This window comes from Pogoniulus pusillus, chromosome 8 (assembly GCF_015220805.1).
Source record: "Pogoniulus pusillus isolate bPogPus1 chromosome 8, bPogPus1.pri, whole genome shotgun sequence".
Lineage (NCBI taxonomy): Eukaryota > Metazoa > Chordata > Aves > Piciformes > Lybiidae > Pogoniulus > Pogoniulus pusillus.
Genome location: NC_087271.1, coordinates 30,505,650 through 30,515,801, shown reverse-complemented (window position 1 = coordinate 30,515,801; position 10,152 = coordinate 30,505,650).

Sequence of the window (10,152 nt, the reverse complement as noted above, 5' to 3'; positions counted from 1 at the left end):
CTCTTAAAATGTACTTTCAGTCTAGGAAGAAATCATAGAATCAACCAGGTTGGAAGAGACCTCCAAGATCATCCAGGCCAACCTAGCACCCAGTCCTAGCCAGTCAAATAGACCATGGCACTAAGTGCCTCATCCAGGCTTTTCTTGAACACCTCCAGGGATGGTGCCTCCACCACCTCCCTGGGCAGCCCATTCCAATGGCAAATCACTCTCTCTGTGAAGAACTTCCTCCTAACATCCAGCCTATACTTCCCCCGGCACCGCTTGAGGCTCTGTCCCCTTGTTCTATTGCTGGTTGCCTGGGAGAAGAGACCAACCCCTATCTGGCTACAATCTCCCTTCAGGTAGTTGCAGACAGCAATGAGGTCACCCCTGAGCCTCCTCTTCTCCAGGTTAAACAACCCCAGCTCCCTCAACCTCTCCTCACAGGGTTTGTGTTCCAGGCCTTTCACCAGCTGCACAAAGCAATGACACTTTCAGAATGAAAATGATGGCCAGTAAGGAGAGATGATGCAACTCACTTCAGTGACATGGCAAAAATAAATTTCCAAGGATTTACAGCAACTAGAATATTACTTCTTGTGATTTATAAAGCTGCACGTAGATCTTCCTCCAGGCAGTCAGAGGAACCGAAAAGAATATAGCAGCAATGATCTATTAGAGCTTGTTTGACCTTGCTCATCACAAGAGTAGAGCCTTTAACTCAAATGTGTTTGCACCAAGGCCAGCTCTAGCCTCCCTGCAATTACTTGTTAACTGCAGCAGGGGCCTAAAGAATTAATTTTATAATGATCAGACTTTAGAAAATGCATTTTTACGCTTTCGACTGAGACCAAAACACAGCCCACTTCCAAAGAAAAATACTACTTCTCACTCCTCCTCCACCCCCCAAAAGAAAAACAACAAAAGGGCAATCAAGGACAGAATATGAGGTCCCCAAGCAGTCCACAGCATCCCAGTGAAACCTTGGGGAAGAAATGCTTTGAGTTTTTCTGACTGACCACTGGATGCCACTGTTGTTCCACTGAAACACAGTGCAGTGCTGTGTTCTGACCGGCTTGCTATCCCCTGGGAGAGAAGCTTACATAGCACCGGTGCTTAGTTTTGGAGCTATTAACGGCTCTTACCGTCCTTAGCCACTTGACTTTCAGCCTTGCTCCGACGCCCTTCTCAGCGGGAGCCGCAGCACCAGGATCTGCCTTCAAAGGGCTCAGCAGGCTACCTGCACTTTTTAACCCTAAAGAAGCAATTTCAAACCCACATGCTGGTCACGCAGAATGTTTAGGTGTTTTTCAGGAAGAGAGGAATGACCTAACGTTGGCCCCCAACAACGACTAGACTCAAACTGAGGAGCTGGTTGCAAGTGGCTCATCCCCGCTCTGCCCCACAGTACCACAGTCCCCATCTGACAGAGGTTGCAGTGGAACTCAAAGCTTGTTTCAGTAGTAAGGTTTAGGCTGAATGCCAGAGACATCTGAACCAAGCAATATCGAAAATGGATTTTTTTTCCTCTAAAACAATGGGGAGGGCTTTGTGTTATCTTGCTTTCAAAAGCTTTTTACTGTTTTTTTGCCATTAAAATGAATATATATGTATGTGAAACCAGATCAGTTCTGCCTCTCCCTGCAGAATCATGAGATGTGCATGGCCATATTCCTTAGCATCCTCAGGTCTGCATGTGCAGCTCCTCAAGATCTGCCATCTTTCAAAACCCACAGCAAAACTCTGTGGCTCTCAGGACACAAAGCAGTGCTGAAGAGTTTCCAGGATTGCACTGTGTCTCTGCAGCCCTCCCCACAACAGGGCTTTCCTTCCACCTTTGTACAGTTGCACCTTGTGACACCTGATCCCTGTGTTATTTTATGCTGGTGCTTCCTATGATTAAATTCCCACTCAAAGCTGGCACTGAGCCCTGCTCCAGTAATAGAAAGTGTGAGCAATGATGCTGGTTGTGAACCCCTCTGCTCTCAGCTTGCCTTCAGGTATTTTCCTGTGCAAGCTCTCTACACATCAACATTGCTCATCCCTTGCTGTCTGCGTTGTGCAGCCACGATGTGGTTTGGTTTTGTTTTTTCTTTGCAGAAGAGAACTGTGTCAGGAAGGAATAGATGTTCCCCCACTAAGCTGCTGTAGTTGATATTCCAGTGCAGTTACCTCCAGCAAGCAGTGAAGACAACTGCAGGTAGTGATGTCTTAAATCCCCTGTTCTAAAACTTTACAGTAAACCAGGTAGTAATGTTACATATTGCCACCTAACCGTAGCACTAAAAAGAAGTGTTTCTTTCTTCTGTAGATAGAATAAAAGGGAAACACAAAAATTCCTCTTTCTATGGGTGATTTCAGACACATACACAACACTATATGTTTGAATTTAAAATCAAGATTGCTTTATTCTAGCTTAGGGATTCCCAACCTCATTTTATGACTGCCTTTCAAAATCCAGCACGTGTACTGCAGTCACCAGGGAAAGCTGACTGTCATCTATGTGGATAAAGAGACAAAAATTGTGGTATAATTGATGAGTAAACCTAAACCAAATCTTCTCCATGGCTCATATTTTCAGCAGGTGAAAGTGATTTCAGTATAAACCCAAACCTTTTCACCCATGCTTCCTGATGCTATTTATTTGAAAAAAGGACCTTTCTTTTTGGGCACCACAGTATAGGAGAGACATTGAGGTGCTGGAGCGGATGCAGAGAAGGGTGATAAGGGTGGGGAGAGGTCTGGAAAACATGACCTATGAGGAGCAGCTGAGGGAACTGGGGTTGTTTAGTCTGGAGACGAGGAGGCTGAGAGGGGCCCTTATTGCCTTCTACAAGTACCTAAAAGGAGGTTGTCGTGAGGCTGGAGCTGGTCTCTTCTCCTGAATTTCTAATGACAGGACAAGAAGAAATGGCTTCAAGTTGCACCAGGGGAGGTTTAGGTTGGACGTTTGGAGGAAGTTCTTTATTGAGCAGGTGGTCAGGCACTGGAACAGGCTGCCCAGGGAGGTGGTGGAGTCATCATCCCTGGAGGCGTTTAAAAGGAGAGTGGATGTGGTGCTTGAGGCTATGGTCTAGTGGCTAAGGATGCTGGGATGAAGGTTGGACTGGATGATCCTGGTGGTCTTTTCCAACCATAGCTATTCATAGTGATTAGATGTTGTGCTGAGAGATTTGGTTTAGTCAAGGACTTGTCAGAGTGAAACTAATGATTGGACTCGATGATCTTGAAGGTCTTTTCCAATCTAAGAAATTCTGTGGTTCTGTCTTTTAAACCCAAGTGAACAACGTAGAATGTCACTTTTCATTTAAAAAGAACTTGATACAATAATCTGTGTGTCCCAGCAGCATGTCACAGAGTAGACAGTGACTTAGGAGGTGCATAACACGATTGTTACCATGGCCACAGCATGCAATATTAGATGTTTTATTTTCTACAGACATTTACAGAAATAACTTCAGCTCCTGGAGTGTGACATTCAGGAGTTAGCTGAAATGCAAGCCTCAGTAGCAGTTTTACAAAAGGTATTTCACTTAAGGACAGTTCTAAAGATCCATTTCACAGTATCACAGTATCATCAGGGTTGGAAGAGACCTTTTGTTGGGCTCAATTTGCTTTTAAAGCAGCTCATTTTATTTCAGACAGAAATAATAATAACAGAAAACCTTTCTCTAAATTATTACCCTAGAGAGCAGTTAAGAACAAGTTAATCATTGCTGTCTTTCCAGTTCTGGACAGAGAGCTATTATGCTAGCTGCATTTGTTATTTTTCAACTGTGTGTGCGAGTGAATGAGAAGTTTCTTTGTGCAGGTTTCAGATTAAGACCTAAGGAAAAAAACAATTTACATTACCACAATTTTATCATTCTCTTTAAACATTCAGATTTTAGAACCTTTTCTTTCTTTGTTTGTCTGTTTGGGTTTCTTGTTTGGTTTTTCTTTTTGTTTGATTGTTTTGGCTTTTCTGTTGCAGGTGCAGTGTGTAGGAGGCATGATAGGTATCTGCAGGGACAGTATGTGAAAGATACTGTTCCCTTCCATATTCTTACCCCTAAAATCTGTTTTAAATAGTAAGCTTTTGGTTTTATTTTTAAGATATTAACTTGAATTACATTTTTACAAAATCATTTCCTTTCAGCTGGTAATTTGCCTTAGTATTGGTGGTGTTTTGGTTCAAATAGGTAATTGTACTAGTGCATACGAAGTGTAACTTGCGTGTAGAAGTTGTATGCCAGACTGAGGGGTGTTGCAGAATCACATGCACAATTGTTCCCTTATGCTTTTGCTGAGTTCATCCTAAAACAAAACAAAACAAGAAGAAAGGATGTAGATTTAACTGTCTTTTAAGCAACAGAATCACAGAATAAAAAAGAAATAGAATCATAGAATTAGTCAGGGTTGGATGGGACCACAAAGACCATCTAGTTCTATCCCCCCCTGCCATGGGCCACGACACCTCACACTAGATCAGCCTGGCCAGAGCCTCATCCAGCCTGGCCTTAAACACCTCCAGGGCTGGGGCTTCCACCACCTCCCTGGGCAACCTGTTCCAGAATCTCACCACCCTCATGGTGATGAACTTCTTCCTAACATCCAGTCTAACCATTTCTAGTTTTGTTTCATTCTCCCTAGTCCTAGCACTACCTGACATCCTAAAAAGTCCTTTTCCAGCTTTCTTGTAGGCCCCCGTATGATACTGAAAGGTCACAATAAGGTCACCTCAGAGCCCTCTCCTCTCCAGACTGAACAGCCCCAACTCCCTCTGTCTCTCCTCGTAGAAGAGGTGCTCCAGCATACCCATATCCCTCTTGCAAAAGAGGCTCCAGAACTGGATGCCGTGCTCCAGGTGTGATCTCACCAGTGCAGAGCAGAGGAGGAGGATCACTTCCCTCGACCTGCTGGCCACATTTCTCTTGAAGCAGCCCAGGATCTGGTTGGCTTTCTGGGCTGCAAGAGCACGCTGCTGGCTCATGCTGAGCTTCTTGTCCACCAGCATCCCCAAGTCACTCTCCTCAGGCCTGCTCTCAAGCCAGTCACTGCCCAGCCTATATTGGTGCTTGGAATTACCTTGACTCAGATGCAGGACCTTGCACTTGGTCTTGTTGAGCTTCATGAGGTTGGCTTGGGCCCACCTCTCCAGGCTGTCAAGATCCCCCTGGATAGATCCCCTCCCTCCAGTGTGTCTGATGCACCACACAGCTTGGTGTCACTGGCAAACTTGCTGAGGGTTCACTCAATGCCACTGTCCATGTCGCTGGCAAAGATGTTAAAAAAGACTGGTCCCAGGACTGATCCCTGAGGGACTTAACTTGTCAGTGGCCTCCACTGGGAGATGGAGCCATTGACAGCCACTCTCTGGGTGTGGCCATCAAGCCAGTTCTTTACCCATCTAGCAGTCCATCCATCAAACCCATGTTTCACCAGTTTGGGGATCAGAACAGTGTTCCATCATCACTCAGCCTATACTCCACTGGTGTGGCATGAAGCACTTCTCCTTGGAGAGACACTGTTTGAAGCTAGTTGTAGCTGAGGATACATAAATCTGGAGTATCAGCTATGTTTACCATGGTTAACTGTAAGTCAATTGCTCTGCAAGCTAGTCACAGACCAGCTAAAAGAGAAGCTTGAAATCATTTCATTATGTTGCTTGTCTGACACTTGGCATTACTTCATGGGCTTCAGACTGGAAGGACTATACTGTGGTAAAATGTGATTTCACAATTTTTATTTTCCCAAATATTTCACTGCATGTTTGATAGTGGTATTGGATTTAATTTGTCTCTTCTGACATCCGTATAATTCTTTTCACAGTGCATAGATGATGCTGCAATAAAGTATCTCATGGAAGGAGAACATTTGTGCTTGCATGCAGCATCACTTTTGGTAGCTTCGAGGCCCATTATGCTCTACAGGAGTGCAAAATGAATGGTAAACTCCTGGGAGAGTGCTGGGGCATCTTGCCATTGAAATGTAATGTCCTAAGTATATGAAATTGGAGATGAGAAAAGAAATTCCAGCTTTTAGTTGTTGGACTTTAATTGAATGGTCTTCCCTGAAAACTTGTAAGTTCAGTGCCTCAGTTCTCACATGTTTAAAGTTATAATACCACTCCTGCTAATTTTATTTGATAATCCTTCAGAGTTTGGGGTTCTGTGTTTTGTTTTCAGGTGCTGAACAACAACACAGACATGTTTGCATGGTGACAATAAAAACCAACTTGTTTTCACAACTGAGACCAGATGAGACAAACCAGAGACTCTCTCTGCAGATATCACACTAACACTGCTTTACACTGAAGTATTATTTTGATGTTCTTCACAAGCTTTGAGAGCTTCTCTTCATTTCCCTGATGCTACTTTTGTGATCTTCCTCCTTTACAAACCCATTACAACAATTTAAAACGCTTTTGAGCACCTCAGCGTTTGGTAATAACATTTACTCAACTGTCTCAGCATCTGTCCAAATGAGAGAAGTGAAAAAGCACAAGATGGTGATGTTTAGCCCTACCTATAGGAATATTTCACGAGTACAAGATATTTAACAATTTTTTGGTGAGGCTTTTTCAGATGGAGATTGAAGCAGACATGAAAAACACTGCACATATTCTCTGAACATGGGGTATCTGTAGCAGGGTGAGGAAAACGACCATTTCATAGCACAAGTTGCTATAGCTACTAAGATCAAAATTTTTCATGAAGTATCTTCATCACTGGAACCCTTTCACACAGTTGAATTCAGTGGTATTTTCTGCACTGCTTCTTAATTCATGGAAGTAGTCCCTTGAGCTAGAAATAGCCTGAAATATTTCAGAAGTGAACCCGAGTTGCTGCAGGCATTGTAGCCTTCTAATGTTTTATACTCCTGCAAAGGTCTTTGGGGTAAATCCAATCACCTTCCTGGTGCCTGCCTCCCAAAATGGAAAGTAAAATTTCTGTGGCTTTGATGCTGTATCATGTGTGGAAATAATTATATAAGGTGAATATCTGCTCCCATCTTTAACCAAAAATAAGGCTGCAGAGACGGAAATGTGAGAGTGTAGCTCTATCAAAGGGGTGAATGACCTAATGTCACACTGATGCTAAAATTAGGAAGTCCTGTTCCTCTCCTGATTCTTTTTTTCCCCCTCTCTTCCCCTGGATTGTCTTGTGGTGGATCTAGTATATGTGGAAATAAGCTGTTGAACTAGTGGCCCAACAGAAAAAGGATTAATGAGCTGAACTGACTCAGACAAGGTTATAATAAAAAACCAAAACCCATGCAAAAGTTACCAGTGTAGACAAGTTTGGGGAGTACCTGCAAAATAGTGATGGTCTATGGTTTAGCTGGCATCTTGTCACTCCCTTTGAGGTGCTCTTGATCAAAAGTTTTGGCTGTAGAGTCTCTTTGCTGTAGAGCCAGCATCATTTCTGTGTTTCATTGATCCCTGATGCTTAATGTGCTCTCTGTGGCACCAGTTAGGCACAAAGACTTGGATAAGGACAGTCTGACCAGGCAGCAAGAGCATCTCATCCCAGGATTTGGTCAAACCCTTGGGGAAAGAAAGGTGCCCTTTTCTCTGCTTTTTGTAATCTAACATAGATTAGCTTGAAAACTCAGTCTGAGTGAGAGAACAGAAGGAACTTTCAGACAGAAGTTGTATGTCTTTTATAAATGAACCTAGGTGATTCTTATGCAGAGGGACAAGGTAATAGAGGAGGGACTAAATTGCATGGTTTGGCCTAGATATGTAAAGACCACCTAAACCCTGTTCTAGGTCTCTGGATCTTTGGACCTTCCAACGGGCACCAGAACCATCTCTTAAGGTTACTGCATGACTGGAGAGTCTAACATGTGAGCTGGAAGCAAAACCAGACTTAAAGTGCTTACCAGTGCACAGCACAACCCACAGACTGGCTTATCAGGTTATTTTTATGCATCTCCACAAAAAGACACGAAAGCCCTCTGAGCTGGGCTTTGTCGAGACACAGTTCTTACATCAAGAGACAATAAAAGAGTTACAGACTGCCACTGGTCTATTGCATAACAGGATCAGACCTTTTAATGAGCTTCTGCTAGTCCACGGTTCATCAGCTGCGCAGATTTGTAATGAAGCAGGACACTGCTACAGAAACCACTCCAGCAATCAGCATTTTTGAATGTACTTAAGAAGACGAGTTTGAATTGAAATGCAAACAAACCGTGGATAGGTTCATCTCTTTCTGAATTTGTTTGCCCTCCTGTCTGTGTTACAGTTTAATCCAGCTTGAATTTACGTTTTTAGAGGCATTTTGTTAGCTCATTTGCTAAAGCATTTAGTTTTCTTTGGTTCTTTTAACATTTTCCCCATTATTATTTTTAATCCTAGTTTTTATTAAAGGATTACAAAGAAGAAATTCTAAACATGTCGTCAAAATGTCTCTTCATGATTTTTTCCTATAAACTGTTTATAAAATAAATTAGAGAGGAATGGCTATGAAATAATGAAAGATGTTTTCTTAGCTGCCGAGTTATAAAGCAAATTGAGCCCAGATAATTCCATCAATTAGATTCAAACAAACTCAAGTAAAGAAGGCAAAACCTTTTAAAAGAGTTGTACTGTTTACTTGCTGTCAAAGACCTCACACTCATTACAGGATATTTATGATGTTACTCTAGGGAGGACAGGAAATACTTGATGTTCTCCTCTGCTCTATTCCCTAGGAACCAAAATCTCCAATGACATCACCCTTTGTCTGTACCAAAATCATACCTATATGCCACTGAATCACTTCAGAAAGGTTTGTTTTGATTCTCATTGGTTTATGAAGACTATGTTATACCAAATGGTGCATTACCAATAAAGACCTGTGTTGGGCTACAGTTCATAAGATAAAGTTTCTTCTGATACTCCTGCCCAAACACATTCAACAAAGACTCTTCCCTTCCTGGCCAGCCCTTGTGAAAAACACAAAATAACATAAACCAAACCCAACCCATAATGCACAGCAAAGTGCTCGGGGAGTTCTCTTTTGAATAGCATCAACTCAGGAACAGCTGCTAAGATCAAATGGACAAAGGGAATTCAGCACTACCCACCCTATGTATTATCTTCTAAAGCTCCAGCAGATTAATCCTCCCTGTGAACAAAGTCTATTGTCTCACTTGTCATTACCACTAACGTATTATATGCTCTGTAAGTCTGCTTCCTCCAGAGTGCACCTGCAGTAAGGCTACAGTATAAAGGTCCAAGGTCTCTTCAATTAAGCCATAAAACACAATATTTCTTCTGCAGTGTGAGGAATAACTCTAAAAAGAATGTATTGTTATTAAAAATATTTATTTACCTGAATGCAAAGCTACTAAAGCTAAAATAATAGTGACTATTTCTGTAAGCTGCTGGAGTCTGCTTCCTGCTAAGCAAGAACCAGTCATTTTACTAGTCCTATAGAAGTAATTTTCATCTCTCTGGAGAATTAACTACAGTCTGCCCATAAATGAGAGAAACAGGTTTACTTTCAGTCTTGACAACAAGATTATATTTCATTCCTGGGAGTTAAATTTTGGTGAAAATGTTGAAAGGCTGATTTTGACCTTATTCATCATTTTTCCATTCTCAAGCTGACCTTTGACAAACAAAAATGTTGGAAAAGAAAAAGAATATGGAAGCAGAGAAAACATCTTGTAAGAGATGTATGGAGATTTATCACAGCTATGTTTGTGGCAGAAAAACACACAAGGCTGATTTTCTTTTGCAACTCCATCCCTTGTTGTACATCAGAGTATCACCCTGGGGATTAACAGTGGTATGGCCTGAATCCTATGTTATCACCTTCTAACACTGAAAATACACAAAGATAACCAAAATATACCAATGTGGGAAGAATAACCAAATTTATGAAAGAATATATAACTATGTGAACTACTAAAAAATATTTTATATCCCAATTGCTGCTATTTCTCCGTGATGGTGGAGTTCCAATCTTAACAGCTGTTTAAGCCTCTTTTTTGACACTTAATTGCTTTGGTTGTGGCCAGGAGGAGGTTGCTCTCTTCTCTCAGGTGGCCAGCACCAGAACGAGAGGACACAGCCTCAGGCTGCGCCAGGGGAAATTTAGGCTCGAGGTGAGGAGAAAGTTCTTCCCTGAGAGAGTCATTGGACACTGGAATGGGCTGCCCGGGGAGGTGGTGGAGTCGCCGTCCCTGGGGCTGTTC